Consider the following 21,380-nt stretch of genomic DNA (forward strand, 5'->3'; position numbering starts at 1 on the left):
CAAAAACAATGGGATGTACATAAGAGACCTTGCATCTTTTCCTCATTCTATAGCTGCTGCTCACAGGAGACAACCCCTCAAAAGGAGTTCTCAGGCAATCACTGCACTTGTTAACAAGTTGAGGAATTAGCTGCATTTTAGCAACTTTCTTCCAGATAGGAGGTTCCACCTCAGGTTATTAAAATGTTGGCGGTGGTATCAAGCCAAGACATTTCAAGTGCTAGCAACAGCAGCCTGTAGATTTCTAATAGCTGAAAGACTTAAAAACTAAAACTCTTAAAAACACGGTAAGAAAATTATAGATTTTAGTAAATTGCATGCTGTCAACGAACACTAGTTATAGGAAGTAAAGTTAGTCAATAAGTAAAAATTAGCAGAACCAATGAAATAAAATAACTTTTTTTTTTATTTCTGGTAGAAAATGCTGCTTTATCAAAGTCAGTTTCCAAAATCTCATTTTTTTAAAAAACCTGAAAGTGATTGCTTTTGCAGTGCTGAACTTTCCTTTACAAGTGTGGAAAAAAGTGGAAACTAAAGTATTTCATCCAGTTGTTAGAAGCTGAAGTCTGAAATATAGTCTTTGAAGTGAATCAGAGAAGATGTTTGAACTAGTCCCAGATTATATACATGTATATTTTTGAAGCGGTGGTTGTTTTTTGGAATGATTTGGAATTCCTTGTGAAAACAAAAGACAAACTACAAATTTTTCCACAGTGGTTGCATTCCTGTTATCATGCACATCCATTGAAATGCAGATGCTACAGAATTAGCATGTGAAACAACTTTGGGAAACCAAGCTAACTGATTTGGTATAGGTTAAGCAGGCCCAAAATTCAGGACAGGTTCAAGAAAGGTACAAAGCTTTTCAAACAATAATGTAGCAATTTATGGTTTGGCTTGAGGAATTAAGTAAATCTGGTATTTTTGGCAAGGTCTGAAAATTATTGAAACAGAAACATCAAAGTGAAATGCAAATGAAAAGCGTGCTTATGAAGCTGATTCAGCAATGACCACTGCAGTCCACTCAGGTCTCAACCTGCTGAGTGGCACTGGGCACCGATGCAGCTGGGTCAGGTGTTAGGTTCTGCAGCACCTATTTCCTAGCATAATTCAGAATGTCTGTTTTGTTGTGACATGCTAACCGAAATGCTCTGCAGGGTGAGGAAACACAATCTAAAAAAAGACCCGAGAATTTTATATTTAGCAGGTGTTAAAAGAAGAAGGGGGCGGGGGGAAGACACTGCCATTTTAATCAGGCTCAAAAGCTACTTTCTTCTATATAAAATTGTCCTGTGATTCTGTACATGCTCTTAGAGCAAACGCAGTAAGCTCAGTGTGCTTCTAAGGGGGCCGAGTTCTCTTCTGCGATTTTGTCCAAATGAAAAAAATAAAAAAGGAACATAGACCTGTGGTAAGATTTTATTTGAATGAGGTGGAAGAAAAAGCTCTCTGGATTTGTGCATTCTACCACTAGAAATTTCCAACTGTTACCCATTTCACATCGAGGTCTTTTTACTTTGGATGCCCCTCTTTGGCAATGTGGAGTTTGTATCTTTTGTCTTGAGTAATTTATGTTTGCACATGTTTGAGTTGGTAAATGCATGATTATTTCCATTTGCTCTGGTTTTGCTACTTTATTCTTTCCCATAAAGCATATTAACATTGAATCAACTTTTCTTAGGAGATAATATGACTACTTTCATGACAAGAGGTATACCTTTGCTCCTTCACTAGATTAGATATTCTTTACTTGTTGCTGAGAAAAACACATGATATAAGCCAACTGACCTTTTACATAGAAAGTAATTCCTCAAATAAACCCCAGACTGCTTCTTTGTATAGGTCCAGATATAGTGCTCAAAGTTGCAGAATGTCTTCATTTCAATATACTTTTTGCTGGGATATCAATTAAGCTGAAGTCTAAACAGCACTCACTGCAAATTTGTCAGCTTTTTTTCTGGCTGGTAAGTCTAAAACGTATCCACATTTCTGCAATTTCTTGTGGCTGCTGTTGCATGCTGAATAGCTAGGACCAATAAGCTATGATTGTTTGGGGTGTTTAAAACTTTTTTTTTTAAATAAAGCTTCTATCCAATCCATTTCTCCTGTCCCTTCCCTCTTCTCTTCTCCAATAAAGTATATCTTCATCCTTTTCATTTTGCCTTTGCAGGCTCAAATGTTTAGGTGGTTCCTCACTAACAGAAGAAGAGGGGAAAATGAGGACAGTTCACTTGCAAACCAAAATTAACAATTTCCAAACTTATTTCCTGATGATTCTGTTGACAATGCATGATGAGTGACTGCACTCTGGTAAAATTCTTTACCTACAGTACTATAAATAAAGCACTAAATATAAAATATAGCAATTAACTTACTTAGTTCTTATTTAGATGATTTTTATTTTCCTAAAATTCACTAAAATGTTGATGTTCTCTGTTTTAATTAATACTTCATCACTGATTGCTGTATACAACATTTGTATTGAACAGTTCAGTTCACTATTGCTATGGATACAAAGCTCCAGACTGCACCCAGAAAATTAATTTAGTTTGGACTTGTTTTAAATTCATATCTAGCTGTTCCTAATCTGAAGTCTACATTGGCACCAAAAAAAAAAAAAAAAAAATATCCCTCCTCTAAGTTGCAGACATGTTATGGTAAGTCCTGATGGAATCTTGTGTCCATATAGACACTTCTAAGACTTTGATCCTCAAATGATGATTGGCCTAGATTGATAAACATCTTCAAAATTCCTTCTGAAGAGGATAAAATCTTGTTAAGCTCTTGAAGGATCCATAACTCTACACCTAGTCATTTGTGAATTTCTGCAGCCAGCCATTCCAGCTGCCTGCTTGTGCAGCGCTTTGTACTGCCTTCTCTCTTCCTGGTCCTGACCGGACTGGAAAAGAAGCATGAAGATATTGAGAAATAGACTGTTTCCATGGCATTTGAAGCCTAAGAACAAGATGTACAGGACATTTTCTGGAAAACTGAGAGATTTAATCAAATTACACTAGTCACCTAAACAGCTCCAGCTGCACTGTTTTTTATTATGACAACAGTATATAGGGGCCACAGCTGGTAGGTGTTCCATATATGAATTGTTGTAACTGCAAAAATAGAGTCAGTGTCCCTAAGAGTTTGGTCCAAGCTAAATATCATATGAAAAAAAAGTATGCAGTGTGCAAAAAAAGGAAGTTAAAGAACTATACACTATGTTTATATAAGCATTCATAAGGTATTTTTATTATTGCTTATAAATAGAGTGCCATTTGTCTGCCTTAATTCAGCTCTGTCACGCTCTCAAGTGTTCTTCCATCGGTCTGAACTTGAGATACAATTTGCAGGACACAAATGTGTCTTGCAGATCATTTTAAGGAATGTGTTGAACTTCAAAATAGTGTAGATAGGCAACTACACTGCATGCTGCCTGACAGGGGTACACAGATGTGTATGGAGGCATGCCTGTCTGCTGGCATCAGGTAACAAGCTCAGCAGATAGCTGCTGGTTCTTTAACATGTATTAACTAATGATGACACTTTATATGCAAAAATACACATACACATCTATATTCTGTGTACCAAAGGCACATACAAAAATTCCTGTTAGCACTGAAGAATGCTAATGTCAGCACTGAAGGGCATCTAGGCAAATTTAATGGATACCTTCTGTCTGTTCGTGCTTTTGTGCACAGCATTACGATAAAATTCTGAACTGCTCTGTCACAGATTAGGGATTTCCACATGACCTCTCAATCATTAACTGGTAAGTTTTTGTTTTTTCTCCACCACTGTACTGTAGTCACCTCCCATTTTTGTGAAAGCGTTACTATTTTGCAGACAGGCTTTGCCATGGCACCCATCACAGTCAGTATTTCAGTGTTTTGTAGCTATTCCTTTCTTTTCACAGTGATTCATCAAAGTGAGAGAGTAGTGATATCCCCCACTTAAAAATAGGAGGCTGAGTCAGCAAGAGATAACAGTCAAAATTATTCATTAATTCTGAATGTCTAAATGAAATGTGATGAACTTTAGCTCTTACAGCTCTTGTTGCATAACTCCTTGTATATTCAAGAGCAACTTCAGTTGCAAATATGACAGCATATGACTTCTGAAAATAATTGTGTAAACATCAAGGAAAAGATGCATAATTAATGATTACCTGTACAATGTTTGGTTTGCATTTGAATTCTGTAGAGAAGATAAATAGGGATTACAGCATTCCAGGATATCATTGTTGCTTTAACCAAGAGCCCATGCTTTCTTTGCCTTCCTTTACTCTATTTATTAAATGGTCTTTCAGCTTCCTCAAATAATTACTCTTCCTGTAGAAATCGGTTTTCTTTTTTGCACAGCCAATATTTTTTCCTGTAACAAATGTATCCTGTGACTTGAAAGATGTACAACATCCATGGGGAGAATTGGTGGTCACTGCAGAAAAATTAAACCCAACACTCAGGAGAAGAATGTATTAGGGATGTAATGACATCCTTAATATTGACATCAGCTGAATGATGTGGGCATGACATTGAAAACTTACGTTAATGGAATGTTGCTATATAGATCATTTCCTAGTAAACTCAGAGGAGTCAGCAAGGCCGTTAATGTGGCACCATCTTTACGCCCATACTCATCATCCTTGGCGTCAAGACCCTTAGGACACCATCAGTCACACAGGACTCGGTCATTTGAACAGGGTGTGTAAGGCTTGCCTAAGTAAGGAACCGTGTCTCCTGCATGCAATGCTAGAAAGAATGTGAAACTTTGCTTTCAGATTTCACAGATGTTGGGTGACAACAGAATCATGAGGTTTCAGGCCTGGAGTTCAAATCCACAGCTCATGAGTGGTGTTCACGTTAGTGGTTCAGCCTGCTCCTTTCACTTTTTTCCAAGAAAGATTTCACCTATCCCAGCCAGTTTATTTGTGATTTTTCCCTGTCTCTGCTTCACCTCTATTTCTGATCTCTGTCCAAAGGGCTTTTTCAATCTACACAGTATCAGCCTCCATTGTTTTCCAGTGTAGCCTCTGTCTTCTTGCTTGTCAGGAGTCCCACCCTTCCAGACTCCCTGTCACATGCTCCTGTGCTTTATACACCACACCAGAAGAATGTGTGATATATTAAGGCATTTTCTTTCAGTCTTTGATTTTCCCTTTCATCTCCAGCAGTTTGCAAAGTCCTGTTTTCCCTTTCCTTGGATTTTGTCAGATGCTTTCTACCCCTCCCCGCCTCCCTGATTTCTCATGTTCCTCCTGACAAATGCATCTTTGGGCTAAAAAGATGTCTGCAAAGACTGCTTCTGCCTTCTGGTTACTGGAACCGCAATAGGAAGGAAAAGGTTACCTTTGAGCAAGACTCAGCTCCATCCATCCAGAGACCATAACACTCCACAGATACAACTGCAAGAACAGATTGTGAGAACATCACCTCACAATGTTTAGTAGATTAATTTTGAGACATGTAATAATATTACTTGTTTTGCTGGGTTTAACTTTCAGCTCCCTGCACATTAGAACTGTTGTTGTCTTGTTCCCTTGCTTGCCTGGAGCTCTGGATGCCTAAAATCCAGCCTCAAGAGCCAAATCCAGCATGGGTAGGTAGAGCTTAAGCATGTGAGGGCCACCCGTGACAGGCATCACTCAGCTGAGGATGCCCCATGCAGATCTAACCTTCTGGAATGGCTTTCTGTCCTCTGTCATGTTTGAGAAAATATAAAAGGCAATTATTCAAAGGTTTAGAGCCTGCAGAACTGTGGGCAAGTTTTCTAGTGTTCAAAAGGAATAAATTATATTCTCAGCCCACAAGCCATCATTCTGTAGCATGTCAAGTCCCTGCTCCAGAGAATGAGGACTGCAGTAAAAAAAAAAAAAAAAAAAAAAAAAAAAAAAAAAAAAAGTTACTTTTCACACATGGACAAAAACTTATGTTTGTCACTGGCCTCGTTCTTGGAAACAGCTGAGCTGTTTTTGCTGAAATTTTCCAAAAAAGGTCATCCCAAGGCTAAAGCTCAGCATGGAAAATTTCATTTCAAAAGACTTAAGTTTTTCCAAGTTATTAGCAGCTGAAATCTCAATCTTACAATATGGAGTACCAGACAATTCTAGCATATAATATATTACTAATCTTTTATGTACATGTGTTTCCATTTGCAGAGGGAACCTCTGGAAAGCGCTCAGTTACTGCTCCCACTGAAACCATTTTGAGTAGTGCCTTCATGTAGCAGAGCCTGCTTAGGCAACTGCTGAGCAATTAAGAACTCACCACACTGTACAATATTTGCCAATGCTTTTCAGTACTTTTTGATGCAAAAAGGCAAACCTAACAGTTTAAAGAAGTACACCTATTTCCTTCAACCAGACTCCAGGCTAGTTTATTGAATTTTACTGTCACAGTTTAATGGGGATGCTTTCTGGTTTGAGTTTTCAAACACATATTAATTGAAGAGCAGGTGAATATGTATACAGAGCTGTGAAAAACAATTAATTGATCAATACTTACTTGCCTTGCTTCAGGTAACAGTCTAAATCAGACTGGGAAAGATGTTTTGGAGAGGTGATCGGGAGCATCCCAGTGTACAGTGGAGTGATTTACCAGCTTTCTTATCTGGCAATGTTTACTCTGAAAGGTTTGTTAGGCAATCTTCCTTATTAGAAATGATAAATGAACTTTTAATTAGATCCTCTTTGCTTCTGAATCACGATGCCATATCTGGCTTCACATCTCATTAATAAAAGTACTGCATACAGTAAATCAAACTGTATCCATGAGTAATTTAGTCATACCCACCTTCCTCAGCATGATTTACAGAATGCCACTCAGCTGTGCTCATTGCTACCAAAAATTATGTCCTGTATATATAACTTTTTTCCAATATATTTAAGGGAACCTTAGAAGCTGAAAAGGTGTTTCACAAGAAACGCAAATTGCAGTGTAGAACATTAACTTCTACATCAGTCAGTGAAGAAGAGAAAATCTTCACACCCCATGCTTTTCCTCATTTATAACAGATTAAGATGACCAGAGTTGTTTTTTTATTTATTTTATTTTTATAAATTATAACCTGTAATGTGCAATAAAGAGGAACACACAAAAATCCTATGGTTTATATTCACAATTAAGTCTCTTTGGTAGATATTAAAAGATAAAAAGAATTACATAAGTATGAAAAGTGCAGTATGATGAAGGAAGAATTAGCAATTTTTCAACATTTCTACATTCATGTGATCAGTGGCTAATCTTGAAAACTACAATGGGTTTTGCCCCTTGCCTTTAATAGTCATCTCAACTTCAGCCACTTGTAGTTTTGTCCATTATTTTCCAGCGTTTGCAAAGCAGAGAACTCACCGCCCCCAAAGTGCTTTAAACTTTTCTGCTGTCATGTTGATAGCAGTCATAATAACTACTGAACTGGTGGAATATTTAGATTTTATTTTGCTGTTCCTTCATTCTGCAAATGTGTTTTCATTTACACATATCCTTAACTCTCTCCATATAAATAGTCCTATTAATTCAGTGCTTCAATCACATGCTTTGCTTTAGTTTGTGAGCAGTCCCATCACATATTTTCACAAGATTAGGGTCTGAAGCAGTGAAATATACCTTTTGTAGTTGCTACTTAGCCCAGTTTCAAACTTGATTTCAACTAGACATGAAGCTTGCTCATGAAGGCATGAATAGAAGGTATCAAACTCTCAGTAAAATGAAATAATTTAGTTTGAATTTTAACTCCATAGGTTTGCTGGATGTGGTGTACAACAGGAGAGAGCAGGGAAAAATAGCGATGAAATCAGGAAACTCCAAAACCTGAAGAATTGTCATAAATTTTATTTGTTGAAAAACCTTTTGAGTGGTGCATAACAAAAATCAGTATACTCAAAATACACCCAGACAGAGAACTTTAAATCTTCATTTTTTGTTGCAGTATCATTAATCTTACTGAGCAGGATGCAGCAGTCAATTGTCAGTGCAAATGTCATAAACGATTCATGTATCAGGGTTCCATGAATGTAAGAGTCTCTTCTGGCTAAATATTTGGATATCATATACCTTTTGCTAACCAAACAGAGCAATTTTTGACAAGAGCAAGATACGGATATTACACTGTGAGCATTTTATATGAGAAAGGAGGACAGCAGGTAGAAATATGTTGTCTAATAAACAAAATCAACCTTTTTAATTATTGGTATAAAATAGAACAGAAGAACCACATTCATCTACATGCTACAGAGAAGACTATAATTTTAAAGCAGATCTCCTTTCACAACAATAGGAAAAAAAAGACAAAGTTTAGTCTTATCTCTGATTTTGGGCACGCAAACAGGTTTACTGTCTCAAGAGACTGAAACTATATTGATCTTAAACTAAAAAAATTGCGTTTGTAGCCCACGTAGTTGCAGTCTTGGGACTGAAGCTGTGGGACCCTGCACAGGGTAGTGTTGCATTTCCAGGCACCCCATTCTCCAGGAACATCGGCTGTATGGGGTCACGTCTCCTGACTCCTGCACGTAACACACAAAATGAGCAAAGGCAGACTGCCTGCAAGCAGCTCCATCAAAATAATCCATGAGTATGTTTTCACTCTACAGAATATGTGAGGTAGTTTTGAGTAGCTTGCACACCAGGGAGAAATGCTTGAATTGTACTAATTGGAGAAATTTCTGCAGGGCAGGTATTTTGTGGTTTGGTGTGGGAGCTAACACACTTGGGGACCTGGGAATCTACAGGGAGTTACCTATATGACCATGGGAAGTGCCATGAAACCTCAGATGGAATGTGGCAAGATGTGGTCCCTGCTTTCTCCCAGCATCCCAGGAAGTTGCTCTGGTCACCAGCTGATGACAGAGCTGGGCAGTAGCCCCCAGACGCTGCTGTTGGAGCCACTACACTGAACAAGTAACTGAACATTCAGTGGAGCAGGGACTTGCTTCCATAACGGCTGTGTAGGACCACTGTGTAGGACTACATGTGACAGCAGCTGCTTTTTCCATGAAGCTGTTTCAGTGGAGATTTTCTAGCGTGTGGGCCTTTATCACTGTTTTTCTCCATATTTCTGTTCTGATGTAAGATACTTCCATTGAACAAAGATCATTTATGATTGACTGTTGTCTTTACTTGACTGAACTTTGCATCTCTCCAGTGACTTTCAGAGTGTACTATGTGTTTGTTTATTTTTTTTAATAAATTTTATTGACTCTAGCTCGTAAGACTAGGCATGTGTCTGCCCAAAAAAAGTCAATCGAAGATTTTCCATGAACTTCACTTAGCAATGCTTTGGGCATGTGTCCGGAATTCAGATAATACCCATTGCCATTTATCTATTCAGTACCTCTGTCTACATTTCCCCCTCCTTCATCATGTGTTTCAACTTATATTAGGCCCTTGTCATGCAGAACAATAATTATATGCTCAGTTGTCTGCAAGATCAAAATTTACCTTGTGCAAGATGAAACAAGTAAGAGTGATAAGAGACACAAAATAAGCAAGAAGAAGAGGTATTTCATAAACTATTTTAAAAATACCTCTGTATTTTCTCAATCTCTAATTTACAAAGTAAATTGTAATATAGAATATAGAAGATAGTGAATACTGAATATAGATTTTTTCATAAGAAAAAAAAGGATAAATATCTCTATTGAGCATCTATTTAGGTTTTATTCAAACAGGTAAACAAGGATGTCATCAAATGTATTCAGCAGCTGGAATTCTCCCTGCAATATGTGTCAATGTAATTTCAATTCTACTCACCTATAGAAACTGTTAATACATTTGTGCCATTCATTTGCTTTAGAAGTGTAATACATAGAGCAGCAAGAATTTATCTTCTGTAGTTCTTCAGGGGATCTCTCCCCAGTATTTCTTACTCTGTTAACACTGACCTGCCTAGCTAGAGGTGCTGAAATAAAGGTTTACTAAAGTTGATGACCTTTGGTGAAGAGAAAACCCTGCTGGTTTTCATGATTCTGCATTGTGTAAACTAATACAAAATTTCTCTATATATTTTATTCGATTCAGACCGTGGTTAAGTAAGTCTGACCACCATCCTGTTTGCAAACTTTTATCAAAAGAAAAAAAAATATTTTTAATCTTCAGTCCTTAAATCCCAAGCTCATGAAAATAGCATAAAAATGGATTAAATTACTTCTGTGGAAAGCACTGAGAGAGAGAAATACATAATTAAATACATATAATTGTGGAAGCTCAGCTGGAGGAAACTGAGCTGGTCCTATGCTTAAACAATATGTCATTCAGTGAAAATCAGTAGTGCTTTCTATGACAAAGTGTTTGAGAAGTAGAATGTTTCAAAGATTTCAAGCTGGAGTCCCTCAGTGCAAGATCACTTTCATCCAGAAACATTAAGGTGTTACTTTCCTTTTGCAAGCATATAGACCTTCAGTCCCTCAGCTACTGAGAAAAACAGATTAGTTTTATATTTATGAATAGCTAATTCTGCTTCCATAATCCATGTTAACAGTTCTCTCTTCCACATAACATCTTTCTGCTGGTTATTGATTCCCACCCTTCCTACAGTGAGATGAGGAGAAGTTTGGCTAGGCTGTTGGGTTTGAGGACTTCTGTCAGTGAGAGAGCCAGCTCATGGGATCACACCAGGATCATGTCTCAAGAAGTTCAAATTTAATTACAGTGCACTGGAGAGATACACACAGCAAAAGACAAAAATGCTACAAAATGGTTAAGATACAATGAAAATACCAAATGATACATGAACATCTTGTTAGTAACCAGAAAACACACTTCATAAATAAGAATTCTTCAGGAATTCTCCTTAGCAAAATACCTCATCCCCTACTTCTAAGAAAGTGAAAGCCAGTCACTACCCTTACACAGTGTTAATAGCTTTACACCTCATTTCTTTCCATACATCTCTTCAGTGATTTCCTTTTTATTTTAAAACACAAGAAGGCTTTTTTTTTTACTTTGCAGTTTATTCAAATGAAGGACATATTTGTACCCATGTACCAGTGCAAAAATCTGCATGGATATCCTACTAGAAGTCAGCTGTTGGTAGGGAGTGGGGCAGATCCTTGCAGTAGGAAAAGAGAGTAACCCCACTGGTTTTGGTAATGTTCCACTAAGGCAAGAGAGAACTGGAGGGTAGGGGTTATTGTAAATTTTCAGAGATAAGGCCATCAAATAAGGTCCCCTTTTTTTTCTTTTCTGCACCAGACCAGACTGAGATGAGACTCACAGTTCAGTTGTCCCTCCGCTGTCCCTTATCCATACCTGCAGCGATTACTTTTGATGACACAAATAACATTTATTTCCCACATTTATTCAGTCTTTGAATTTCCAGGTTTGCCTGAAAAACAAGAAATTCTAGACAGAAAAGTCAAAGCATCTTTGAAATCTTCTTTCTTCTCTAGATATGTGGTGGAACTCATGTTAACAGTTCATGTTCTTCATTCTTCAAATGTTCTGTTGTGCTGCTTTGAGATAGGACAGACTTTGGTGGCCTTTTGACCTTGACAGAAGTCAAACCATTGGCCTCCCTTGGGAATGTTTGTAATGTACATACTGAAATGTGTATATCTTGACAAGAGTGCTGTTGAACTCCATAAATTACATTAAACCAACGTGAACAGAAAGATAACAATCAGACTATTACATTGCCATACAACATTATCTAATAACCCTGTAAAAAATGCAGAATTGGAGCATTTGTGCCCTATATATCTTGGAAAAAAACCTTATCCAATTATTTTACTTTGACCTTTTAATGTTTTGTTTGCCTTGTTGTTCATTCTTAATCTCTCTTGTTTACAGCAACAATATTCAGTCAGGAAAATGCAGAGTGGTCAACAAATAGTAATGAGAAATATGAAACTTGAAAGCTTAGTGTTGCGAATCTAATCATATCTTATGGTCTTTCATAAGGTATATAGAGCTTCTATATCTCAATGCCTTACTCCCTTGCAGGCTATTTATAGCCAGTCTATGAATTTGACATTTTTATTTCAGCTGAAAATGTACAACAGAACTGTTCACTAATTATTGCTCACTATATGTCTTTAAATTGGTTTGCCTGGGGGAAAGGAAGGGAGAAATCGTACATGGCATAAACTCATTTGATTCCTGCCTGGGGGAAAGGAAGGGGGAAATCGTACATGGAATAAACTCATTTGATTCCTAACTAGAGCTTTAGTGTCTGCAGTCCCATTATTTCATCAAAATAGCATTTTGACTGTCATTACACTGTAACAGGGCCTGCTTTGCCACCTCTGCGTTCCCAGTTAGGGAACAGAAATCCCTGCAATGTGAGTTTTGGACAGTGTTGGGGTGCAGAGTTTCAGATTACCTGCAGCCACTTTGGATGAGCATAATGAGCATAATCTGATGAGAATCTTCAGCATTTTGCTGAAGTCTGTGGTCAGACAGTGTCACAGATGGAATGAAAACTTGAAAAGTCCAAATTTCCAGACTGGTTCATCCACACTGCATCTCCTTAGATGGAATCGTAGATTACTGTGGAAAAGATTGCAAGAAGGGTAAGAAATGAGACTGAGAGGAAAACAATGTCAGAAATCTACATTTTCCTGATGCTCGCCACAAGTAAAAATGCAAGAGTGATCAGCAGTGTTGATAGTCAGACTTTTTGGGGCCTCTATGTTGATTTTAAGCAGCTTTCTTGCCCTTTTTGTTTTCATACAGAATAGACAAATGAACAAATAAATCCTTATTAAAACTATCTCTCCAGCCTCTTGCCTTCTTTGTAGTGTGCAGTGCTGCCAGTGTTTTGAGAGGGGACTCCTACACAATGTTTTCCTCTTACCAGATGTGCACATCTTTGAAAAAAGAAAAGGCAAGAGACTGCGTTTCCATTCCTTTCTGCTCCTATTAAAAAAACCCAACAAACCACGAATATTTTTGGTCCTTGAAATCAAAATCAATAAGCAAATAAACTGAGCTACCATGTGCTGGAGATGTCAGCCTGTGTTTTCTTCAAGTCGAATGCCAACTATGCTGATGGCAATATGTGATACCAGCATATAAGTTTAGACAGGGAAAAACCCTATAAAAGGTTGAGAAGCGACTCATCACTGAGAAATAGTTTGAAGAAAGTTATTTGGAAACCCCCACACTCCAAAAGCAAGCCTTTTTGCACTCAGAGACTGGCAAGGGGCAGAGTTATTTTGTTTTCTCTTTAGCATAGCTTACCAACTGACCCTGGGACTTGGCGTCTCTGGCTAACTGGTTTATATGAAGTGCCCATTGACGTGGGGGTCTGAAGTCCAGGTTTGTCTTTAGTGATGTGAATGTCTTGCATGCTTTATCACTGAATCCTGCTCATTTTCATTCTTCCTTCTTGGCTTAATAATAATAATAATCACAAAGATTATAATTCTCTGCAGAAAAATCCAAGGGCACCACACATTTAGTGACTACATCTGGCTGGGCTAAGTATTTACCGAGGTGCTAAAAACTGTCATATCTTCTCAAGCAGGACAGTAATGAAAAATTAGTTTCCTAACCACTGGCAAATTGTTCTGTCTGGGTTTTAAGATACAAAGGAGAAGAAGCCAATCTTATTGCTTTGGCTACCTTATGGGAAAGATTTGACACAGAGACTAAACTACAGAAGACAGTCCAGGATACTTTTTGATTCCGTTCCTCTCCTGAGCATCTTCTTGGTCACCATTCTTCTCCCTTTTACACCCCCAGTTTTTCCCATTATTCTTTGTATCCAAGTTGAGATTTGTTAGAAGACTAAAATTAGGCCCACTTTTGCCAGGTCTATGTCTTTTTTACCTTAGACTATTTTTCAGCAGCCAAAATTCTTTAGTTGTACCTCAGCAAAGACAAACCCCTGATCCTGGCAGCTGACTTTTCCTGCAGCTAAATCTGGTCTAAGTAGCAAAAGCCTGAAACAGCTTCCTCTCAATTCTTTGATCTTTCCATAGCAAGGAAAAAGCTACGTGTACTGATACCTAATATTTCTGCAATCCAACACCTCTCCGTCAGTGTTACATAAACCAGCATGGTGATACATATTTTGTTTCATTTACATTTCCTTATTCTCTATGGCTTTTGTCATCATAACAAACTGATAACCATTTCCTCTCATTTAGAACATTTATCTTGGTACTCCAAATGGGTCGACAGATCTTTCAGAAACTAAATATGTGAGTAACCTCCATGGAAACTGGAAAGAACTGGGGTCTGCCTCATCACTGTAGTATTCAACACCAGATCTTTGCTTGTGTACTATTGTTAAAGTCACTGAAGCAACTGTCACTGCACTCATTGAATTAAACATTTTGGCTTATGCAAGCCCAGTTTGAGCCCTCAACACAATTGTCAAATTTTGATCCAGAGTGTTTCAGTGTGGCATTCATGATGAAATAAACAAGAACACAATACCCAGCAAAGCTTCTATCCAAAGAGATTCATCACAACATTAACCACATGGTGGATGAATTTAATACAGGATGATACAGTTAGATTTAATTTGAGAGGTAAACAAATTGCAGGTTGATTCTTATTTTATCTGAAATGAACCCCTGAATAAACGCAGTCACTTTGAAGACTATTTACTCTCTCATCTGGAAGAAATAAAAAAAGAAAAAATTACATCAGTCACTAAAGCAGCACTTTTATTGCACTTTTAAAGGGCTTGGGACCTTGGTTACAAAACAGCTGTAAGAAGACTGAGAACTTTCTAATGCCTGAAGCACCAAGAGGTTTTATCACACATGCATGTACACAACATCATTTGTTTTAAAGTTAAAATCTTTCTCTGAGACCATGATTTATGGCTGGGTGTTGTCAAGATTCAACAACTATAACTTTTTTCATACTGTTTTTCCTTGAGAGATCACAGTTCTGAAGCCTGAGTGTTTCAGGCTTCCTAGTGGATTTGTTCCTTTGTCTTCCTCTAGCACACCGACTCATATAAAAACAACTGCCTGACCTTGCCCCCACCTGTGTCACTCAGTTAACTTTTGCATTATTTATTTTTCAGTCCTCTGGCCAGAGGTTACAGGCTTCATAAAACTGAGAGCACTTCCACATCATATATGGATCCAGAAAATTTAAATTCTATATTGGTGCTTTAATGGGTAGACAGACCTTTTAGAAACTAAAACTTGTCTCTTCCATAAGCATTTGTGTGGCCATTTCACAGATTAAAGAACAGAACAAAAAGTTTTTGTCAACAGTGCCTAACTGATACAAAGTGTGTGCAGTATTTATAAGTCACAGTACTGAACATAGCTTTGACAAAGGAGTGGGGTTTCTTCTTCTCAAATAAATAAATACATTTAATTTTGTATTATAGTGCTCTTCAATCTTTTCCCGTTCAACATCCTCTATTATACATTCTGTCTTTCCTCCCAGTACAGAAGAACCAAAAACAAATCCTCCTGACAGCCCAGATTATTATTACAAATGGAGGAAAACATCATCAAATCTGCATCACAAGACGTAACACTCAGGACGCTATATATACTTCCATTGGATTCTAAGTATATAGCTTTAAGAACAATTCCTTTCACAACACAGGGTTCTTAAACAGCACTTCAACTAAAACTTTCTACAGCAAGACTCACTGGTGTTGAAATAAAGGGTATGCTGCCAGACATCCATAAGGTAATCACTTCAGAGCGTGTGCTGTGCTGTGCAGCTTTAGGGGGCTGGCAACTGCAGGGTCATTGAAATTACAAAGATCTTAAACGCAGCGCCTGAAACACTCTCCACTTCCACTTTTGTCACTATTATTCAGATTCCCTGACAAAAAGGTCTCCAAAATGTCACTGTATTCTGGAGTTAATATCATATATCGTATCAAGGTAAAATTTCCCTAAAAAAAAAAAATAAAAATCCTTAAAGCCTTTTTTCCTGGACAGATATTTGCACATTATCTGAAGGAGCTTTATTTACAAAAAAATAAAGTAGAAAGAGAAAATAAATTTTGGTAAATGAAGACTTCAGTGGGTTTTTTTCTTAGCTAGATCAAATTGATCTCTATCAGTATTCTGCACAGTTTTATTAGGATACATTTGGCACTTAATTAGTAAACAATATAATTTTTTAAGTTTACTGTCTTTTAGCATTTCCAGTACAAGAAACTGTGCAGCAGAACCAGGAGAGTTTGTGTCCATTTGTTACTGACTGACAGAGGATCATACAATAATTTTGTCACTGGGTCTGGGGAATTTTTAGCAAATTCAACAGTTGATTTAATCAGTACTTGAATGGTGTACTGATATCCCACCCATACAACTATACATGAGTGCAAATAGCAGTCAAGCATTATTATTGGGTATTTGCTCTTCAAAATAATTGTATCTGTTAAAAATCCCATGAGATTAAGCATGAAGAGTTCCAACCTTTACAGTCAGAGCCTGACACCTGCTTATTACATTAATAAAGTTTTGCTTTAAAAGATCACGAAGTATTGACAGAAGGAAGTAATGACCCAGCTCAAGGTGATTCCTAGTGTTCAGAATATATGAATCGCTACTGCTTTGCTGAAGTGAAAAATGAATATGTATTTTTTTGCTTATATAATATCTAGAAAAATCATTGAGTTGGAGAGGAAAATGCCAAAGGACAGGGCTACATCACTGACAAACACTACAGAGAATTTTCATTTGCCTTAACGTTACCTATGCACCCTGCCATCCATCCTGCACTTCTCAACATTGTGGCAGAGTATCTGTATGTGATACAATTAAAGTTTATCACCACAATGTCCCTACTTGCTTGCCCCTCTTATATCACGATGGTATTTTTTGACAAGTATGCCTGTCTATCCAGCTGTTCATTTCACTATATTCTCTCCAATATAAAAGAGGACTGTACTGTGATCTTCGATGTAATTTCACAAGACAGGAATTTATCCATCTCAGATGATATGAGGAACATATCGACAGTAATATCTAGAGCAGAAGTTATGCAAAAGCATGGGAAACACTGTCACCACTTCAAAGTGTTCTGGTCTCAGACTTCATAAAGCAGTGGGCTAGCAAAGGACGCTTCCTAAAAATTATTTTAAAAAATTGGAGTCATTCTGATTCTTTAGGTGTTGCATGATATCCATTGCAAATAACCTGTTTTATTTCACTTCCATGTTGACTAACTGACTGCTGAGGTAACCTTTAATTATGGTTCATGTGGCAATAATAATAACAACAACAACAACAACAAAAGTGTTCATTAATTCTAATCCAGCACATTCAGTGTTAAAAAACTAATATAATATATTACTGGGATACCCATTCTGTTGAAAAAACTTTATTACAGAGTAATCTTATTACAACAACTGAGAGCTTCATGATATTGAAATCTTTTTCAACTAAGCAATGTGAATTTGTGTCCTATCAACAGAACATGCTTGAAAGTTCTTGCCTGTAAAAATAGCTGGATGGACAACAGTTTAGAGAATTTTCTTTAAATCAGACATCAGATACCTGTCATAATGGGATATTGTGTGATATATACTCTAATAGGCCATATTCCTAAATTTTTGGGTGGAAAAATATAAAACAAATTTTAAAAATTACTACAAAATTACTTTTTTTCTTACAAATGAAACTGCAACCATGCTTATTGTTAAATGAAACACTATTAGAGACATGAAAATAAAAACATGCACAGGTATTACCAGAGCCACATGATCAGTTTCTAGTTAATATCTCAATTTAAAACTTTGATTTAAACGTAGAGATATAAAAGTTGAGGGAGGAGTGATGTTTTGCTTTTAAATCAAAATGAAACTTCAGGATGATCTAGCTCCTTGTCTCTCTATAACCCAAATTACAGAACATGCAAGCAAAATGTTTTCTTTATACAGTATATGTTTAAATGACATGCTATCCCTGAATAGGGATCTGTTGGGCAAGAAGCTGGGATGTTAAATATGTTATTAGTATCAGGAAATATTTTCTTGGTATTAAGAAACAATGTATTCCTGCATAACATCTTTGTTGGCATTGGTCCCCTAGAAGAAATTAATTAGTCTTAATGAAAAACATCTGTAGAGGACATAGTGATGATTTGCTAGATTAAGTGATTCACAATGAAGTTATTGCCCACAGTGATAAGCCAAAGATGTGCAAGGCTCAACAAGGTCTTACAGCTTCTAGTGAAGGAGACATCAGAGCAGAAAATTCAACTTCATCTAGTTGTGCTCAGGGCTTTTATCTACATTCCACAATATGTGAATTAGGTCCAAAACACTGGTCTGATTACTACTATATATTAAACTATTGTCCAGATTTGCTTTCAGTGTTTGGCTTTCAGTTCTGGCTTCTGAAAAATTTGTGCTCTCTGCATTGGGGAGCTCCTGAGTCTGGGGCCACCTTCTCATCTGGCTCCAAGTGCCACAGCTCTGCTGTGGTTGTGGTTCGTCCTGCTCCCTTTTGAAATCTTTGCTTGAAAAGCAGTAATGAAGCTTCTTGGTTTCCAGGAGGAAACAACAGATTTCTCTGGACAAGGTTTAGAAGTAGATTTCCAGTCTTCTCTGTAAAGCCATGACTTTATCCAGAATATATCCAGAAATACCATCTCAGGGAGACAGACTTTTAACAGCTAAGACACAAACACAGTCATGCATGAAGAGGTAAGCAATGCTGCATTTCACAAATGTGAACACTTACAAATGCAAACTCCAACCCTCCCAGTAAATCGAATTCTTTATAAGGATTCATAAAGTTAATACATGTGTATACTTTTAGCTGTAGATTAACAAATCACCTTGAAAATTATTTTTTTTTTATTACCAAGGAAACTTGCACACTACAAAGTGATTGAATAGAATTTTTTTATTCAGCTTATGATATTTTAAGAGAAACATGTTTTAACTCAATTTTGAGTTTTGCAGCAAAAAATATTTTCTTTTCAGCCATTTCAAATGCATGTTTCTGAAGCCAGAAGATGTGTCTTCTGTGCTGCACTGTCTGATCTAAGAGTAAAAGACTGACAGAATCTGTTGCAATTCTTGTGTTGTATTGTGCAGAGATGCCACTGCTGAGTGTCACAAAGGGATGTCTCCCTCCAGTATACCTTCAGTTTATATCAGTCCCTGGAATTCAGTAAAAAACTGAGCCCTTGAGTAACACTTTGTAATTCTTAGTCCCAGCAGAGTACTTATTTAGTAATCATTTAGTGCTTAAAGTATGGCTGAACTTGAGTCAATAAGGACTGCTTAACAGTATATCAAGCACTGTTACACTGCTTATTATATGCAGCCTTGTTGTCCTTCTCTTTCAGTAAGGAAACTGCAAGATCAGAAAAAAAATCATTTGAGAGTATTCCAGCACTCAGGACCAGAAGTTTATGATTTGCAGTTCATCATAAGTAGCTGGATGGATACCCAGTGCTGACCTGCCAATATCATTAATGTTAAACTGCTGAAGTGTAACGTGTCTACTTTTGTGACTTCTAACCATATATCTGTATTGCATGATATAAATGCATAAACTGGAAACTTCTGATTACTGCAGAATTTCAATGCATTATTTTGAAAAATAGGCAAAGTAACCCCACGTCTTGGGCAAAATACCTTTCTGTGACAAAACTACAAAGTATTGCATGCATGACTGTGACAAATGGGCCAGTTCATGTTGGTTATTTTCATCACAGCATGAGTAGTAAATCAAAATATTATACCTGAGCATGAAACAGCATGTTGCTAGAGAACCAAAGAATATTTTTTTTCCTCTATTGTAAAAGGTGACCTAAACTTCCAAGATAGAGCCATTAAAGAACAGCAAGATGTTTGTGCAATGAGTGTAGTGTCATATCATTATTGTCTGGCCATTTATAGCTATCTCAGAGCTCCTTCAGTTGGGGACCTCCTTGACTGAAAGCAGAAAGTCTGTGCTTCAGTGTAGTTACAGTACATGCAAAGACCTGAAACTGACAAATTAGTTATAGCTGGATAGATACCATTGGATACACGGCAGATTTTCTCCTAGAATTGTCATATGCTATGCCCTGAACATGTCCTGTTTATCCCAGGGGCCATTTCATCATTTTCCGGAAGTGGCTGGTTTTTTTCCTTTAATGCTATCATTCCTCTCATTTACTTTGTCTTTTGACAGAGAAGAACATAGCTGTGTTGTAAAGACCTAGAAGGTGCCACTACTGTATTCACTGGCGTGATGGAGCCCTAAGAATCCCTGCAAAACGTGCACAGGCTTCTCCAAAATGGATGATCTCGCTGACAGAGGCAGTGAATCAGTTATGATTAACAGACATTGTGTTTCTATTATTATGTCAATGGAATAACATGTCCCTTTGGGCTTCTGTGCTTGTGTCTGGTTGTCACAATGCGAAAGATTGTTATAGGCTCATAACAACTAAGTACAGTGCTCTTTCGAGGTCTGTTTTGTTAATATTGAGTTGGCTTTTAGTTTCTCCAGGCTGCTTACATGTGGCAAGAATCAACCCCCGCATACAGCCCAGAAGCATCTTGGTTATCTGTAAGACAATCGTGCTGTACAATACTTTTGCTCAAAACAGCCAAAGAGCAGCAAACTTGCTGCTTTATCTTATCAGTGTGTATCTTATTTCACATGGCTTCTTTTAGAAAATGAAGAGGGTTACTTTGGGTGTGCTGTTCACTCTCTCTCATTAATAAGCAGGCTTTATCTGCATGAATTGTGATGGGGTGGGCTAAGAATATGGGAAATGCTGTGGAGTAAAATCAAAGGGAGCTCCTGCACCAAAACGTTGGAAGTGGGGAGGAAAGTAAAGAAACACTTGGAACAATTATCTCCAGCTGGATGCTGCCTGGTTAGAATAGAACTCCCACACCTTTTTTCTGTTCCTGTGCTCTAGCCCAGACCATGAAGGTAGGTTGCGGTTTTCCCTTGCTTATCCTTACTGGAAACTTCCCCATACATATGTAGATTCATACAAATCCATCCTTGGCCACTTTCTTCCTTAGCAAGAACATAGGAGCATCTTCTCCACTATGAACAAGTGAAGAACTACAAGGCTTTGTCACAGTCTTCAGCTTGGACTTCATGCTGTAAGTTTAGTTTTGAAAACCAGCAGTTTTCCCCTCACACAAAAAGGAGCAGAGGTCTTTTAGCAAAGGCTTCATTCCTACTTCTGCCCGACTCTATTCTCTGTTCTCATTTAAATGAGAACAAAATCTGACTCTTACAACAATCTGTCTTATGTTTTAAATGTATGACAAGTCAAGAGATGAAGCAGATGTACCAAAACAACACACACTGGCCTCTGTTGATAACCCAGATTTATTTCTTGCCCTATATTTCTGGACACTCTTCAGAGTATGAATTGTTCTACAGGATACCCCTTCTGAGTACACTTAGTTCAAAAAAGTCCTCTTGCTGAGTAACATGTGCACATAATAAATCCAGCTGCCAAATGTAAATTTTCTAAGAAATTTGT

Source organism: Falco naumanni, chromosome 4 (assembly GCF_017639655.2).
Source record: "Falco naumanni isolate bFalNau1 chromosome 4, bFalNau1.pat, whole genome shotgun sequence".
Lineage (NCBI taxonomy): Eukaryota > Metazoa > Chordata > Aves > Falconiformes > Falconidae > Falco > Falco naumanni.